The 18,755-nt window shown below is 41.3% G+C and overlaps 1 long non-coding RNA gene across 1 annotated transcript in view; it reads right to left on the bottom strand.

Moving 5' to 3' along the window:
- Positions 1-435: 435 nt before the first annotated feature.
- Positions 436-18,755, bottom strand: part of LOC123462215 — a 224,677-nt gene continuing 206,357 nt past the window's right edge. Inside the window, exons 2-3 of the long non-coding RNA XR_006638160.1 lie at positions 8,660-8,806; positions 436-557 (exon numbers count right to left, since the gene is read on the bottom strand). This is a non-coding gene — a long non-coding RNA (uncharacterized LOC123462215). The remainder of the gene's footprint in view (positions 558-8,659; positions 8,807-18,755) is intronic.

Below are 18,755 nucleotides of genomic sequence, written 5' to 3' on the forward strand. Positions count from 1 at the left end.
TGCATGAGGAGGCTGGAAGATAACCACAAGTGTATGCCATCCAACTTTTTGTTTTTGAAACAGAATCTCTCATTGGCCAGGAGTTCACCAATCAGGCTAAAACTGTCTGGCCAGAGAGCCCTTGGGTTCAGCCTGTCTTCCTCTCCAGCCATGAGATGACAGCACACACAACTAAACCAGGTGGTTTTTTGTTGTTCTTTTTGTTGTTTTGTTTTGCTTTTCACATGGGTTCTGGAGACATTCTTCAGGTTCTGATGCTTTCACGACAAGTACATCACCAACTGCACCATCTCCCCAGCCTTAATGTTTTAATGACTTATATTCCTTTCAAAGAAAAAGAAACTGGAACACATCCCTTTGTTTTCTACCAGAGCTCAAATTAGGTTTACTAGGGAAGGTGTGGGGAAATGCGAAGTAGCCTGGAGATGTTTTACCGACCTAGAGAAGAAAGGAGGCAACTGCATGGCTCCTGTTCCAACACAGTACTGAAGGAAATGATGGTCCTTCTCATCTAGTGTCTTTAGAAGATGAGCTCCAGAATCCCACATGGGGATTTTCTACAAAGGAAAAAAAGGGGGGGGATAAAGGGGTTTAGTATGACCATGAAGTCTGTATCGACTGGCAAAGCAGCCAAAGAAGGCTATTATGATCATCAAATAGTTGAACTTGGAAATTTCTTTCTAGAGAGAAGTTGGCAGGCTCCTCACATGCTGGTGAAGACGCAGCAAGCACACTGGAGGAAGTGGGTTCTTCCCATTTCACGTCACCAGAACTAGCTGCACATCTCCTACGAACCTATGCTTCTTTATACCCAGGATCTGGAATTGTTTCTGCTTAATCCTGGCTCTTACAGAGCTGAGGACCAGACCTGCAACCCACATCTAACTACTATTCAGGACTTTTCAGAGGGCATTTCATTCCCTAGTTATACATTCCATCATTTATTCTACCCCAGCTTTCCTTTTGTTGTTTTATAAATTTTAAATTACATTTTAATTTTATTTTTTGGTTGTTTTTTCTTTTTTTTTTGTTTTTCATTTTTGGCATTTGCATAGATGTAAAATTTCCCAAAATTACCCTTTTTTCTCCCACTCTTCCCATTAATCATCTTCTTCCCCATTAATCTCCTTTTTTTTTTTAAAGCATGCGAGGTATGGTAGCACACACCTTTTAAAAATTTTATTTATTTATTTGGGAGCTACAGACAGAGAGAGAAAGAGAGAGAGAGAGAGAGAGAGAGAATGGGAACGCCAGGGCTTCCAGCCACTGCAAACAAACTCCAGACGCGTGTGCTCCCTTGTGCATCTGGCTAACATGGGTCCTGGAGAATCGAGCCTCCAGCCAGGGTCCTTAACCACTAAGCCATCTCTCCAGCCCTAATCTCCATTTTTAATGTTTATATTATTATTAACAAGATATTTCATATGGATATATCATGTGTTGGTGTATTCTTTTCCCTCATCCCCGTCCCCATTCTGTTGGGGCCACTCCTGAGTAGGGTTGCAGGTCTTCCCCATGAAGTTGTACTTTATGCATTGTGGGAGCAGTAGTCAGTTAATTTTGGTGGGAAAGAATGCCTCTGGGCATGTCTCAACCTGTGGCTCTTATACCCATTATTTAGTTTTAAATTTATTTTATATGTCTTTGTAAGTCACCTTAATTTATCTTAGAAATAAGGCAGGTCATGAATAAATTGATTTCCTCTCTTAATGACAGAAGTTAATAACTTTGTTGAAGAGGAAAAAGGATAAAAGAAGACAAAACTTATACTTTGACAATGTAAGGTTGATTTTAAAAGGCCATGGGGATATCTTGTGAACAGAAGGTACTATTTCTAACACACACTATAATTTCAGGTTTATATACACACAAGAAAATTGTACAGTGTCAACCCTTTTTATAATTATGTTAATACAACAAAATAGTTAAAATAAAAAACAAAGAAATGGAATGGAACCATATGTCTTTCATTTTCACTTGTGGTTGGAATATTGTGAATTTTTTAAAAATCATGAAATTATAAAGTCTATGGAAACTACTAATAGTAAGTGGACAGAATGGCCTCTTCTTCTTAAATTGTCTTATAAGATAATTTCTCCTCTATTTTCACCTTCTTCACAAAGAAAATTACCAATTTTCCTGAAAGGTATATTCTCAAAAGACTGCAAAATAGACCAATGCTATAAGAGCAAACAAACACAATTGTTTAGGAACTAATATTTGACTTGAATAGAATCCAATATAATTGGATACTAATGTGAAAAAAAATATGGTAAAAATTATGATAATAGTGAATCTGAAAATAAAATGTTTGGGTTTAATATTGCTACTCCTACAGCTACATATCATATGCATTTAACCGAAAGGGAGAAACAATGAGAAAAGAAAAATGAGAGACATAACATGTATTTCTGCCAAAATAATCTTCCTTGCTTAACTTAGAGTTCAGATGGAAAACTACTGTCAATCTATATTAACACCAATTTACATCTCCCGTGTATATATAAATATTATTACCACCATTGTGCCTTATCAACCTCCATGATTGCTCTCTTTCATTGAAGTAAACAGGAATTCTAATCATAAATGTTTTGTCAGAAAATAGCCTGCCATTCCAACTATTAAAAGGGGTCATAATGCTACAAAAAATAATTTACCCGCAACGCTGCTATACAGAGTGGTAATGTGCACATCGAGGGCCATAGAACACCTGTAGCCACATTCTCACTGCTCACTGCATCTGGACCCATATACTCATGGACTCTGACAATTCAGACAACATATGTGGCTGGAGTGGCAGGAACCTCTTTAGCATAAGATTTTTAAAGGACCAGTTATTTTTAACAATATTATCACAATTTTACTTAAGAAACCTGGACTAAATTAGTTTATGAGCTTATAACTTTTAAAAAGAAAGCTTCCTTTAGTTTGAAGATAGTTGTATCAAAATGTAGTAGTTATAGAATATATAATACATGCCACATGAACACACATGTATATCTATATAATATGCATTACATACAGGTATATGAATGCATCATGCATATACACATATAATACATGTGTATTGTATACTTGCATATGTTTTGTGTAAACAAACATGTACACACATACAGACCACACACCCACAGACATGTATATAAATCTTTACATTAAAAATGCTTCTGTTGGCATCAAGACTTGCTGTGCACTGCCACCCAGGGGCTGTCTACAAATTTGAACACTGCTTGCCAAGAGACAGTCAAAGTCATTACCAAATGTATCCTTGACAATCTTTCACTGTAGATGTTAGTATCCCCATTGCATTTTCCCATAGCACAAATGCGTATTTCAAAGAAAGGCAGAGAAAAAAGGAGAATACTAAACACACAGAGGACCACCTAGAAGGAAACAGGCAAATTATCCTGACAAGACTGACAAAGAGGAAGAAGAGTGGGGGAAGGTGGAGAAGGGGGAGGTTTATCATATCTCCATGCCCACTGCTTGAGGTAAATATTCCTTCTTGTAACAATAAAGACAAATAAAGTACAAAGGAAGGAGAGAGCAGAAGATTGCAGACAGGCCAGGTTTGATAAATGGCTACTTCACTTGCCTTATTGTGTACTTCATACCTCACTCCTGCATATGGAAGAGAATTTTATTAAAGATTTAGCCACGGTGGTGGTGGTGACTGGCTCACAGTAATTTTCCTACAAAGTAGTTTAATCTATCACAGGGCAGACAGCACCTTCTTACCATGTATCATGTCTGTCTATTGAGTAAGTACTATCCAAATTCAATTTCTTTTCATTTTTGAACCTGTGATGCATATTCAAGATATACTTTCGTTTTCTCTTTGCCCTAAATTGGGTGCAGTAGGAGATGAGAAGGAAACAAAAAAAAAAAAACAGTACTAATAAAAAAGAAACCTGTAGTCTAGGGTTTGGATATCATTCTGGCCATTTTTTATATTATACAAAAAATAAACTGCATAATTTTGATGGCATGTAATGTTGATCACGTGTGAATCCAAGACCTTTCTTGTTTGTGAAATATGCAGCATTGCATCACTGATTATGAAATGAACTTGAAAATCACTACAGTCAAGATCCATTTCTGAGCTTTGTGGAGTACAAAAAGGTGCTCCTCTCAGAAATGAGAAGACTCAGCCAGTAACAGGGAAACTACTTCGAACTCCATCATTCAGGAGCTCATTATGTGATAAATGTGAATCCAGAAGCATCATAAGTAAGGGGCCTTCGTAGTGCTCCAGTATGGAATCACAGAAATTACAGCAATCCTGTGAAGTCGTGCACTTCCTCTGTTCCTGGCATGGGAATGCTCTCTGGCAGAAATTTCAAATACAGATCCTCGTTCTCATCATGGGATTCTATTATTTCTCCTTGCATGGCATTATTTTTTTCCACTATGATGGATTGGGTTCTAACCTAACAACTGTTTCATTTAAATGGTTTTTGTCTTTTTTGTAGCAATAAGTAATACTACCTTTACTGAGCTACTGCAAATCCTTCATATTTCTATTATATTCTCATAGATTCGCTTTAAAACTGACCTTGCACTTTTTTAAAATAATAAAACCAATTATCATGGTTTTGGGCCAGCTAAAAAAATTCTATATTTTAGAATCACAGAATATTATTGTCCAATATGATATAGAGGGCTCAGAAATTCCAGAAACAGTCCATTCTCATCTACCAGTGAGTTAAAAGGTGTTTTGGGCTGAGAAATGTAATTCATTGGTAAAGCACCTGCCTAGCACATAGGAAATTCTGAGTTAAAACCCCATTGCAAAATAACAAAAAACAAAAACAAAGATGTCATGTGTATATGGTCAATTTCCAAGTTATTCCTTCTCTCAGCAGGTTGAATGATATTATCAGTGACCATTATCTGATTTCAAGTGCACATTCAAGATTTTGGAAAATAACAGGAGCTTCTTATTAGGAATATTTGACCTTCCCTTAACCTTATGCAAGTCTTTTAATTTTCATATGTAAAATGTATTGAAAGTACAGAAAGTAATTTGTCTATGCAATCAAATCTTCATACTATTGAGCTGGAGAGATGGCTTAGTGGATAAGATGCTTGTCTTCAAAGCCAAAGGACCCAGTTTTGATTCGCCAGTACCCACAGAAGCCAGATACACAAGGTGGAACATGAGTCTGAAATGTTTTTGCAGTGGCTGGAGGCCCTGGCATGCCCATATTCTCATTCTCTCTCTCCCTCTCCCTCTCTCTCTTTCTTTCTCTCTTCTCTCCTCTCTCCCTCTGCTTGCAAATAAATTTTAAAAAGAAAAACTACCTATGACTATCAGTAAACCATGAACTTTCTTAACCTCATGGAAGTAACAATACTTACAGCATAAGTTAGTTACAGGAAACAAATGAGATGAATCATTTAAAATGCTATCAGGTTGATACCTGGTACAAAATAACTACTCAATAAACAACACCAATTAGAATAAACACAATCCCAGAAAATAGTCTGTTACAATTTTTCAATCACATGTTATTCACCTATCTGTGTATTATAAAGCAGCTCTTAAAGATAAAATTAAGCTTTCATCTAAAACTTAGCTACAAGATATTTACTTATAAAGGTGCTTTAACATTTATTTAAAATACACATGTTTAAAAGGGATATGAAACAGCAGCAGCTGTATATTGTACTATGAAAATGTTACCCAACTTGGAGGTAACAAGGGCATAATAAACATATTACAAGGAGTTGATTTTTCATCAGCTTCCTGAAATGTATTGATAATAAAATCTCAGAATAGGTAATTTTGTTTTGTTTTTAATATTTTTATTTATTTGAAAGCACAGACAGAAACTGGGTAGGCCAGAGCCTCTAGTCACTGCAAACAACCTTTAGATGCATGTGCCACTCTATGCATTTGGCTTTATGTGGGTACTGGGGAACCAAACCCAGGTCATTAGGCTTTGTAGACTGTTGAGCCATCTCTCCAGCCTTTATTCATAGTTTTCTTAAGTAAATCCCCACCCCAATTTTTTAAAGATTTAGAGCTGGCTTTGAACTTGCTTTATGGCCAAGTATGACCTTAAGCTTCTTTTTCATTATTATTTTTATTAACAATATCCATTATTGTGGAATAGGTAATTTTTAACATAGTGCTGTGATAAGTTCTTCATAGGTATTTAATGCTTCTAAAAATAAAATTTTCATATTATAAAAATATCGAGAGAATGTGAAATGGCCCAGATAGTGCTTGCCACACAAGCATGAAGACCTGAATTCAGATCCCCAGTATCCACATAAATATCAGGTGTGGTAGCACACTGCTATGACCTGGCAATGGAAAGGCAGAGACAGGTGATCTCCAGAGCTCACTGGCTAGCTAGTGTAGCCACAGTATGAGCTCCAGGTTTCTTGAGACCTGGTCTCAAGCAATAAGACTGACTGAGGAAGAAACCTGACATTGACCTCTGGACTCCACCCATACATACACATATACATGTGCATATATACACGTCTACCCAAACATACACATATGCATGTGCATATACACACATATACATACACACACACACCTGGACATACACATGCATATACACAACACAGAAAAGATAATTATACATATATGCAATAAATTTTCCAGAGAAAAAAGTCAATCATCACTACTGCTTAGAAACAATTAACCTGGACATTCTGATGAAAAATTTTAACAAGTTAACATAATTATTTAATATGACATTGAATTCATCACATACATGGGGTACATACACACTGTTTTGTAGTCCATCTTTTCCCCAGTTATAAATTGTGAACACTTGTTCACATCATTAGTATTCTGGAAAACATGGTTTCTAAGTGGCCTATCATAGTGATAACAGAGTTTTATTAACTCTATAATAAAAATATTTATGCTATTCCCAATAATTTTGAAATAAAAATATTTTATTATGGTGAATTCTTTTGAATTAGAATATTCCCTCATCAACTAAACTATAAACTCCTTGCAGTCATAGCTCTTGTCCCAAAGTGCTAATTTCATTTGCTATCATGCCAGGGGGGATGATCAATAAAGAAATGTTTTCCTGATGATTAACATTCTGAGCATACACTGTTCCTCCCACACCTATGAAACTCATTCAAACTCTGTGGCTCACACTCATCTTATTACCTTACGATGTTTTGCACAGAAAGTTTAATAATTATTGTTAAATGTGGACCTCTCCCTGGAAACTTCCTTTGTAAGCCATGGATCTTCCTAAACAGCATTTTAATCAAGATACAGTCATAAATTGACCCATTTGGCCAACCACTGTAGTACCTAGGTGACTCTAATAGGAAGATATAAAAAGCTTAAACTGTCCAATTTCATGTGGATTGCAAAGCTGAACACTTCTAGGTGCCACCATTTAACACTCCAAAGCAGAAACCCTGACGTATTTCTTACAGGTATCACATAGTCAAAGAACTCATTTGCCTTACACATTTATTTTCACATTTGGAGGACTGAAATTTGTAATGGTAATAGATGTCAAATATTTAAAATAATTTGGAATCTCATATATGCCACCTGCATTGAGCTTGGAAACTTCCAGCATAAAGATTAAATTTAGAATTATTTTGAAGTCAGGTAATTAGAATAACAAGAAAAATACCAATTGCATCATGACATAAAAAGAACCATTAGAAGCCAGGCGTGGTGGCGCACACCTTTAATCCCAGCACTCGGGAAACAGAGGTAGGAGGATCGCCATGAGTTTGAGGCCAACCTGAGACTCCATAGTGAATTCCAGGTCAGCCTGGGCTACAGTGAGAGCCTACCTCGAAAAACAAAACAAAACAAAAAATTTAAATTTAAAAAATTTAAAATTTAAAAGAAGAACCATTAGAAAATTGAACTCAAAAATGACTATGGCTACCTTAAAGGGAGCAAAACATTACTCTGAAGATAAACATTACAAAGAAGGCTTTTCTCCCATCCAAGTACTAACCAGGCCTGGCCCTGCTTAGCTTCAGAGATCATATCAGACCCATTCAAGATGATATGCCAATATACCAAAGACTGTTCTTAAAAAATATCAATAAAAGAGTGCTTCCATGTTAAACTATACCAGAAAATATTTTCTGTATTAACTGCCATAAATTCTTCTAGTCTGGATATATTGAAAAATAAAAGTTTTAACTTAAATTACTTGATTTATAATCAAAGCAGAATATTGATAAGAACATAAACACCCATGACAAATTAAAACCATGCGTCATCTTCGGATGCACCCACTCACAAGTGCAGAGGCCTCTCACAAAAAAGTGCGGATAAAGAACCATTAAACTACAGTTACACAGAAATGACTTGGAAATTCATTTAAAAAAAATAGCCTATTTTCATAATTCAGTAGAATCAGGTTCCAGGGTTAGGAATGCAATACAACAGCCAGGTCCGGAGGAAACACCTGGTTGGACGAGACCCACTACCGCACAGCGCCACCTGTCAGCGGGCAGAGAACTGGGCACCTTGACCTCACACTAGGTTCTAAAAGACCCCACGTGACACCTCATTTTCCTCACTGAAAATGGACACATTCACACACCAAGTTTGAAAAGGTGGGATTTCTGCTCACTAGGGGTTTCTACAGTTTTACTTTTCAAGCACTTCAATTTAGAGCACTGAGTTACTAAAGGGCCTCACCACTGCTGATGATCACAAGGGATGGAGGTAAATGGATCCACATTTTTCAAAAATAAGGTGTCGTCAGCTGTCACGTAGATTGTCACATTAATTTACGTAACAACTAGAAAAAGTTCTACTGTCTCTGGAGTGCAGCAGTCTGCCTCTCTGAAAAAAAAGAGTAAATAACAAAGAATAATAATGTCAATATTCTTAAATCAGCTCTATTTTATCTATAAGTTCAATCACATATAAGCACATGTGATTATTCTCTGAGTATGCATCTAAGCAAATGAATGTATATATTGACATGAACAAAATCTTTTTCCCTCTTTTAAACAATATTTTTATTGAAAGAGAGGAGTATGGGCACTCCAGGGTCTCTAGCCACTGCAAATGAACTCCAGATACTTTGCACCACTCTGTGTATCTGGCTTTAGGTGGGTACTGGAGAATCAATCTGAGACTTGTAGGTTTTACCAGCAAGCACCTTTGACTGCTGAGCCATCTCCCCAGGTGCTTAACAATCTTTTGACCTTTCTCTTCATAGTGATTTACTTTACTGTAACGAATGTAAGCAGCTAAAGACACAAAGCAAAAATTTAACCATTAACAATTTCCCTTACCTAACAAAAAGAAGTTTCAATTTTTGGTCATCCATATTTCTTTAGCCCTAAAATTATTATCATTTATCGTTTCCATTTATAATAGTTGCACATTGAAAAAAAGGAGGAAAAAGAAAATTGACAAGAACTGCCTTCAGATTTTCCATACAACTGCTCCCAAAAGTAGTGCCTTCAACTCCTTGAGCAGAATGCTGAGCTGCATTCTCTTCCTAGCATCCTACTGGATGTTTCTATGTGAACAAGTCACCCTCTCTGTCACACTGTCTGAACTACATAGTTTTCCCAACTATGATACAAATCATATTTACTTCCCCCCTAACTTGTGCGACAATTATCAATTGAAATAGAAGAAAGTGTTATTTTTGCTTTGGACCTTCTAGTCTTTTCTCCTGCAGTCTCTCAAAAAGAAAATTTACTGAAGAACCAGTAAAACACTCACAGTTCCTAGATATTTAAAAGGTTTCAGAAGTTTTGTTCCAGGAAAATTTTGCAAGGTGGAGATACAGCACATTTGAGCAAAACTGCTTGCTCAAAGAGCCTCTTTCCACAGTTTCTGTTAGATGCATGTGATAGTACATGAGAGATAACAAAAGCAGTGCTATGGATAGGGCATAAGCTCCCTCCTTCCTCAATGCACAAGACTGGAAGACAATAACTACATTAAGGAAGAAGAAACATAAATGAAAGTGATGTTTCCCCCGACTGGGTGCTTCCCACACTAGTGGAGGTTTTCTATAGCCAAAGCTGAGAAGCAGTGCTAAAATTCAAACTTTTACCAGCAGGAATTTGGGGAAGCAAGAAGGTAATATTCATAAACCCTTGCAACTTCATGCTCACATTTAACCTGTGTGACCAGCATGCCAAATCTGAATGACAATCTGCTAAGGGACAACTCAAAACAGAAAGACCCCAGGTCCATAACACCTCAACAGCTAAAAGAATATGCCTGCTGCCTTCTGTACAGAATGTCTATTAGCTTTTCTGGGTCATCATTGCTGAAGACTCTCATGGCAGAAGCATGGACACATAGATATACAATGCATAGAATTTGTACTGGATAACTCTTAGGCCCCATTTCACACATTGTCGTCACTGAAACTTTTTGTTGTGGAAACCCATTGCTCTCAGGTTTGATCTGGAAGCCCTAAACTTTAAGGTCATGGTTTCTTTACCAAAACCTGCTGCAGAATTTTTGAGGCCTAGCAAAAGATAAAAACACAAGGGTTTTTTTTTTTCATAAATCATTATGGAATTCTACATAGTTAGAATACAAAATTAAAGCAAGGAGTATAACTGTCAAAGTCTATGCCTTGTGAGTACAAAGGTAAACATGTCCATGAAGCCAGCCCTGTTCTCCTGAAGCCACACATCAAACTTCTCTGCATCATCCCCATTTTGACATCTCCTTAACTGACCCTGGAATGGTATTAGTAAACACCTACTGAGAAACTCATGAGTAGTGGGTGCTTGAAGGTAATAGAGAAATGCTTCTCTCTCCCATCGGTTGGCTGTGCAGTTGTGAAGTATATTCTGCAGGGCTATGAGGAAGCCCAATTGGATACGACACCTTTATTGCTTAGCTCTGCACAGCTGCTCTTCCATGCTTCTTATGTGCCTGATCACCTCCCCACCCTCTCTGAGAAAGAGCACTAGTCTTGGGAACTTCTCTGAGGGAAGACCTAGATAAAGACAGGAGAATACAGCTTGGATGGCAAGAGTGATAATGAGAATATAAGAATATAGGCCAGTTTTGATAACAACAGTACCTAGGAGATGAAAACATAATGATTTCAGAAACTGATTGTATGTTGGAGGCGAAAGACATGATTAAACTCTAAACAACTTACTTTCTTTTCATTCTTGTTATGTTTACTTAACCACTTTCTCATTTCTTTGATAGTATCTTACTAGCTTAGGTTGACCCTACTATTCTCCAGTCCCAACTTCCCAAATGTTCGGATTACAGTATGATCCTCCACCCTTAGCAACTAAGAGAGATTTCTCTTCCGAATGAATCATGGGTACCTATATAACTGATGAAACTAAAGATCTGTGGAAGGGAAAGATTCTAGTATGAAAATAACAAATTGGCTTGAATTTGTTTTGAGAGTACACTATATGCACATGCACACATGTGTGTGGGCATCCCTGCACATGTAAGCATGTGCATGTGGTGGTCAGAGGACAACCTCAGGTGTCACTCGTCCCAAACTTAGTTTAGGCTCAGTTTGACTTGAAGACTTCTGGGAAGTAAATGTGTCCAAAGCCAGTGAAGCATGAGTCCGAGGTCAGTAACAAATTTAGTTTAGACACGGTACTAAATATAACCAAAAGCACAAATAAACAACCATTGAGCACAGAAAGAGTTGGAGAAAATTATCCTCAAAGTTATTATAATGACTTCCACATTTGATTTTTAGTACTTAAACCCATGCTGGTAGCCTATTATGCCTTCACATACTTCCATAAGAATTACAAATAGTATAGGAAGAAAAATATGAATCAACTATTTATTATATTAAATGATTTTAGTATGAAATATTTCCAAAATCAATAGCTTTAAATCTCAAGGTTATTACATTTCTTTTACCATAGTTCTATCTCTTCAAATGAAATAACCTACTTAAGAATTTAAATAAATTTAAACTTTTATTATGAAACTGAAATATTAATAGTTCCCACTTCTAGGAAATTGTCAAAGTTTCAAGCTTCCAAAGAATTTCCATCTGACCCCAGATATCTAGCCAGAACAAGTGTAGCATTTACTGTGAAAATCATGTGTTCTTTCATTTCTACTGGAAATGGATAAGCAGGTTTAAGGTGATAGCTTATAATCAGCCAGGACTGGGTGCCCAGCTTTGGTTTTAATAAACTGTGTTGGAAAGAATTAAACTCTATAGGAATATTGGAAGTTTCTCTCCTTTTAGAATGTATTATTCATATGCCCATACTTTTCAAAGTTCTGTTTTTGGTAGGGTGGGGGGAGTATATGTAATTTAAGAATTTCCAGACTGTATTGAAGGTAGAGTTGTCCATAGGGATCCTCAGGAAGTGGCAGGTCAAAGGGATGAGGCTCTTGGTTCTCCTAAAAACCAGCACTGCATCCTCTTACAAGTGACCTAAAGCAAGATGTAAAGATGAGGAACACAGCCAAGCTGAGAGGACGCCCAAACCAAAAGTCTGGTTTCAAGCTATAAAGCTACAAATGCCATGAATTCTTGACATAATTAGGGATAGGGAGACCTTCCTTAAAAATACAAAATAAGATTGGAGAGAGACTTCCGGTTAAGATGTCATCTTAGGAACCACACCAAAGCAGTCTAGGGGGGAGAAAAAAAAAAACACTCTTCTACTAAAAAGTGAGGTGTACAAGAAATCATCAACTATAGCAAAGAAGTAGGAGATACCTAGAGCATCTACAGCCCACAGAAGCAGGCAGAAGTGGCTCCAGCAGTGGCAGAACCAGGTTGGCATGGCCATCGCTGCTCTTGGTTGGATGATTTCTACCAGCAATGTGAACCTGACTGTAACAGTAAAGTGGTACCAAGGAGTGGGATTGCTGTGAGACACCTGAATGTGTGGCTTTGGCCTTTTGGAGCTGATTTTCAAGAGGAATGTGGGAGGATTTGAAATCTTGGCCTAAGAGATGCCTTGCAGTGCTGTAAATACAGCTTGATGGACTATTCTGGTCAGAGTTGAAAGACTTGAATGCAGTAAGAACTATGGACTGTGAGGTTTGGTTTATGAGGGTAAGAAAGAGCTTTTCTCGGACTGGGATAGCTTCTTATGTGAGAAGCTTGCTCTTATTCCCTTGTCCTGAGGAATTGTGCGGGGTTGCTTTGTGTAAAAATGAACTGCTGTGGGCAGGATATGGCACAGAAAGAAAAATCTCTGGGTGGACTGCTGCCAGTTGAGCTGCAATTGAGATTATAACCTTTGAGATTGGGCCAGCTGACCTGCACTGTGGCAACAGGAAGAATGTAGACTCTTTTGAAGGGGCATGAGTGCTCAAGGGATGTCCTGTTCTTCAAAGTCTGCTTTATCCCCACCCCCTGGATTAGTAAATTGGCACCCTACCTGGTATTGTGGAATATAAGAAATGCAGGAAAGAGAGGATCATTGAATTTGCAACATGGTCTTTTGTTTTGGAAATGGCCATGGGCAATGTGAAGCAGGTTTGCTGGTTGCCTGCATGGAGACCCCATGGGGCCATGAGGATGAACCATGGATTGCAGTGGAGAGCCAGTGGAGATGCCAGGACTACTAGATGGCTGCTAAGGAAAGCTGCCTGCCTGATGAAGTTTTCCAGAACTGTGAGTAGCCTAGCTGGATGGGCAGAATTGGAAGTCCAGAGACTTGTTGTGGGTTAGAATTATTGGACTTGGAGATTGTCACTAACTACAGTTATTGGACTTGAAGATACAGAGTTTGATGTTTGCCCTGGTTATTTTAAATCTTGTATTAGTTGAATATTTCTTTGCTGTGCCCAGTTTGATCTTTTGCAATGTGAATGTTTATTCTGTGCTATTATGGTTTTTTTGAGGGATTTTTTGGTATTATGGCTAAGTTAAAAGATCTTGGATTATGGGGATGTTTGGACATCACTGAGATTGATTAAAACTATGAGGACTTGGGGCTTCCGGTCAAGATGGCGACCGCCTAGCTGCACTACAAACAACAAGGGGAAAAAAAGGTAAGTATTCAAGGGAAATTAGGAACTTTTTGAAGAGGGAGGGCACAGATCAGGGTAAAAGAGGGAAGCACACACCCCCTTGACCCACGCCCCACCACCCCGCCCTCCGGGAATCAGCGCATCCGGCGCCCCACGCGCCCCATAACCCCTGAGCCCCACGCCTGCGCACCCCCCGCGCCCACAGCGCGCCCCTCCCCCCCCAGCACACCCCACGCGCGCTATCCACACTCGGAGGCGCAGCCCCAGTGAACCTAAGCTTCCCGCGCCCCTGGCGCCCAGGCCTGCCCCGCACCACCATGCCCCGGCGCCCCAGACACCCGCGCCCCACCCCACGCGCCTCAAGACGCCCCCCCCCGCCCACCCCAACCCACGCGCGCCCCACGCTCCCTACCCACACGCGGCAGGCGCACTCCAAGCGCCCCGCAGCGTCCCGCGCCCGGGCACCCAGCTGTGCCCCGCGCCACACCCCTGCGCTCCTCGATCCCCCCCCCCCCCGTGCGCCCCACCCCGCCGCGCGTCCAGAGTGCCCCGGGGCATCCTGCAGCGTCCCGCAGTATCCCGCGCTCCATCTTACCTCAGCATGCTCCACACCCCCTGCAAGACCCGCAACCCCTTGACCACCTCCCCCGCGCGACCCGCACCCCCCCCCCGTGAGTCCAGAGCACCCCACAGCTTACCGCAGCATCCTGTGACCCCACGCCCAACGGAGCGCCCCGCGCTCCTAGCCGATTCCCCTCCCCGCGCGCCCTGCGCCCAACCCCCACGCGCCCCGGAGCATCTGCGCCCTAAGCCCCGTGCGCCCTGAAGCGCTCCCTGCCCCACCCTGCGCCCCGCCCCGGCGCCTCCCGCACCCACCCCGCACGCCCCTCGTCCCGCAGCCGCACATGGCCCGGGCACCCCCGCGAGTCCCGAGCACACCCCTGCGTGCCCAGGCGTGCCCTGTGCCCCCTGTGCACCACCACCACCCTGGAGTGCCTCAGCGTACCCCGCCCCCCGTCCACGCCTCGTGCCCCACGCATGACCCCTCAACCCCCCCGAAAGCCTCGCCCCCCCCCCATGTCCAGATCACCCTGCGGCGTCCCTTGGCATCCCGCACGCCGGTGTGCCCCGCGCCCCCTCCCCCCACGCGCACCCTGCGCCCCCCCGCGCACCCCACGCACCCCCATGTGCCCTGTGCCCCTACCCCCTGCGCCTCCTGCACACTCCCCCGCGTGCCCCTGTGCACCCCATAACCGCCCGCGCGCCCCGCGCTCCCCCCCGCACACCCCGGGTGCCCTGCAACCCCCCACGCCCCGTACACCCCCCCTGCATGCGCACCACCACCCCCCGCACCAACAGCGCGCCCCTTGCCCCCTAACTGATCAGAGCGCCCCACACCCCCCGCCCCTCCAGGGCACCCCACCCCGCACCCCCTGAGCCCTGCCACCTCCCGCACACCCCACCCTGATTTCCCGGTGCCCCGGCGCACCCTGACCCCCCCTGCCGCGTGCCCCACTCGCTCCATACACACCATCGCACCCCGCACCCCCTTCCACCCACCCGCCCACGCACCCTCTGCACATCCCGCATGGCTGTGCTCTGATTGGGCACCCACCAATCATGCCTGCCAGCCCGCTGCACTGAAGCTGAGACCTCCTACCTCGCCATTGTTCTCTGATCCTGCGAGTAGACCAGCCACGTGGTGCTCGGTTCGCAGGCCTGTGGGGGCCACCCCTGCCGTGAATAGGTGGCTGCCAGATCCCCTGCTGCTGTGCTCACATCACTTGCCGCCGGTCAGCTTCTGCTGTGTCCTGATTCCGTACCCACATCATCTGCCTCTGCACTACAATTGCACATGCAGTGGGCCCACCCCACAGCAAGAGCCACATAAGTCCACACTGAGTCACTAGCGCCAGCACAGCTGCCATCCCCTACCTGTACATCGCCACACATTCCCCACTCCCCTGAGGCAGAAGAGTACAGACTGTTTACAGACCCCAGTGTACCCAGCCAGAATCTAGGCACCTTCAGGGCTTGCTACCTCAGTCCCCTTTCAAGCTCAAAGGCAGGCAGCTTAGGTGCATTACTGGGTGAGAATTCAGGCAACTTTGGTGCCCCTGTCAGGCTATAGGTAGGCAGCTTTAGCAGGAGTGAGCAAAAACCCAGGCTGCTTACAACTGCCCCAGGCTGCCTTGGATTCGCATTAAGCTAGATCCCAGTCTGCTCCACCCAACTACCTGCCCATACACTGACATGGGTAGACCACAGCGCAAAAGAAGTAACACGAAAAATAAAATGGAAGAAAATCCAGACAGATCATGCAGTCCAACAAGGATCACAACTAACCAAAACATAGAACAGTGTTTAGGATCAGAACATCAAGTGGAAGCAATGAACAATGCAACCCTGACCAAACTACTGCTAGAACTGACAGGAAAGCTACAAAGGATAGATAATCATATGGATGCTACCATCACTAAGCTAGAGCAATATGATAAGATACTGGAAGGAATTCAAAGAGAGCTAAGAGAGTTGAGGGAGAGTGAAAAAAAAGAGGACCTTAAAAATCAGCTGGCCACACTAAATGAAAACATAAAGAAATGCAAGGATGATTTCAAGAATCAGCAAGAAAATCAGAAAATGAGACAAAAAGGGAGCTAGACAAAGCGATGGAAGTGATACATAGGAAAGTAGTAGAAAATGCAAACTTAATTGAACAAGTCCAAAACTCACTAGAGGCTCTAAAGACTAGAGTCAGCGAAGTGGAAGATAGAAATTCTGATCTGGAAGACAGGATGGAAGAAACAGTTTGAGATTCCAAAAATTTCAATAAGTTCCAAAGTTCCTGTGAACAGAACATGAGAGAATTGTGGGATACACTTAAACGTCCTAATATCAGAATCATTGGAATACCAGAAGGAGAAGAATTTCAGACCAAAGGCATGGAGAACTTATTTAACACAATAATTGAAGAAAACTTCCCCCGTCTCTTAAATGAAAGGCCCATCAAGATTGAAGAAGCAAACAGAACTCCTAACCGACTAGACCAAAGGAGAAACTCCCCAAGGCATATTATCATTAAGACTCTAAACATTGACACCAAGGAAAAAATCCTAAAAGCAGCTAGGGAAAAACAGCACACCACTTTCAAAGGAAACCCCATCAGAATTATTTCAGACTTCTCAATGGAAACCCTGAAAGCTAGAAGGACCTGGAATGATACTCTTCAAACTCTGAGAAACTATGGCTTCCAACCCAAACTATTCTACCCGGCAAAAGTCTCCCTTATAATAGATGGTGAAAGGAAAACTTTCCATGACAAAACTCAGCTTTACAATTATATGAACACAAAACCAAACCTACAGAAAGTACTCCAGGAAATTCTCCACAGAGAAGAAACAAATAACCAAACACAAATGCCTACAAGAAGCAGATCAGAGCAACCAAACCCAGAGTAGATAGAAAAAAAAAAATTAAATTCCATGAAAATGCCAACACACCTCTACCACCACAACATGGCAGGGATCAAATCAAATCTCACAGTCATCACCCTAAACATTAATGGCATTAATTCACCCATCAAGAGACAGAGGCTAACAGGGTGGATCAAAAAATTAGACTCCTCAATCTGCTGCCTTCAAGAAACCCACCTTACCACTAAAGACAGAAACCGCCTTAGGGTGAAAGGGTGGAAAACAATATTCCAAGCAAATGGAACTGAGAAACAAGCAGGTGTAGCTATATTAATATCAGATAAAGTTGACTTCAAACCAAAAACAATCAAAAAAGCCAAAGAAGGCTACTTCCAACTTGTAAAGGGAACAATCCATCAAGAGGATATTACAATCATAAATCTGTATGCACCAAACACAGGGGCACCGCAGTTCATAAAACAAAACCTACTTGACAATAAAACAGAAATAACCACCAACACCATCATAGCTGGGGACTTTAACACACCATTATCAGTAATAGACAGATCGTCCAAACAGAAGCTCAATAGGGAAGTAAGAGAGCTCAACAAAACCATAGAGCACTTAGACCTAACAGACATCTACAGAACTTTCCATCCCAAATCCACAGACTACACATTCTTCTCAGCAGCCCATGGAACATTCTCTAAAATAGACCATATACTGAGTCACAAAGATAGCCTCCACATATTTAGGAAAATCGACATAATTCCCTGCATGATATCAGATCATAATGCTATATTCCTAGAAATCAACAACAAAAAAACCAACAAGAGCCCCAACGGCAACTGGAAACTGAATAGCACACTCTTATACAATAAATGGATAGTGGATGAAATAAAAATGAAATTGCAAAATTCCTGGAATTGAATGACAATGAGAACACATCATACCAAAACTTGTGGGACACAATGAACGCAATCCTCAGGGGAAAATTCAAAGCACTCAATGCCTTCATAAAAAAGACAGAAAGATCCCAAATCAATAGCCTAGCCATCCACCTAAAAGCATTGGAAAAACAAGAAAAATCCAACCCAAAGAGCTCCAGAAGGAAAGAAATAATTAAAATCAGAGCAGAAATTAATGAATTGGAAACCAAGGAAACAATTAAGGCAATTGACAAAACAAAGAGCTGGTTCTTTGAAAAAATAAACAAGATTGACAAACATCTGGCCAATTTGATCAAGCAAAAAAAAGAGAGACTCCAAATTAACAAAATTCAAAATGAAAAAGGAGAGATCACAACAGACATCAGTGAAATCAGCAGAATCATCAGGACTTATTTCAAAAACCTTTACTCCACAAAACTGGAAAATGTGGAGGAGATGGATAAATTCCTGGATGCA

Source organism: Jaculus jaculus, chromosome 7, assembly GCF_020740685.1.
Source record: "Jaculus jaculus isolate mJacJac1 chromosome 7, mJacJac1.mat.Y.cur, whole genome shotgun sequence".
NCBI classification, from domain to species: Eukaryota; Metazoa; Chordata; class Mammalia; order Rodentia; family Dipodidae; genus Jaculus; species Jaculus jaculus.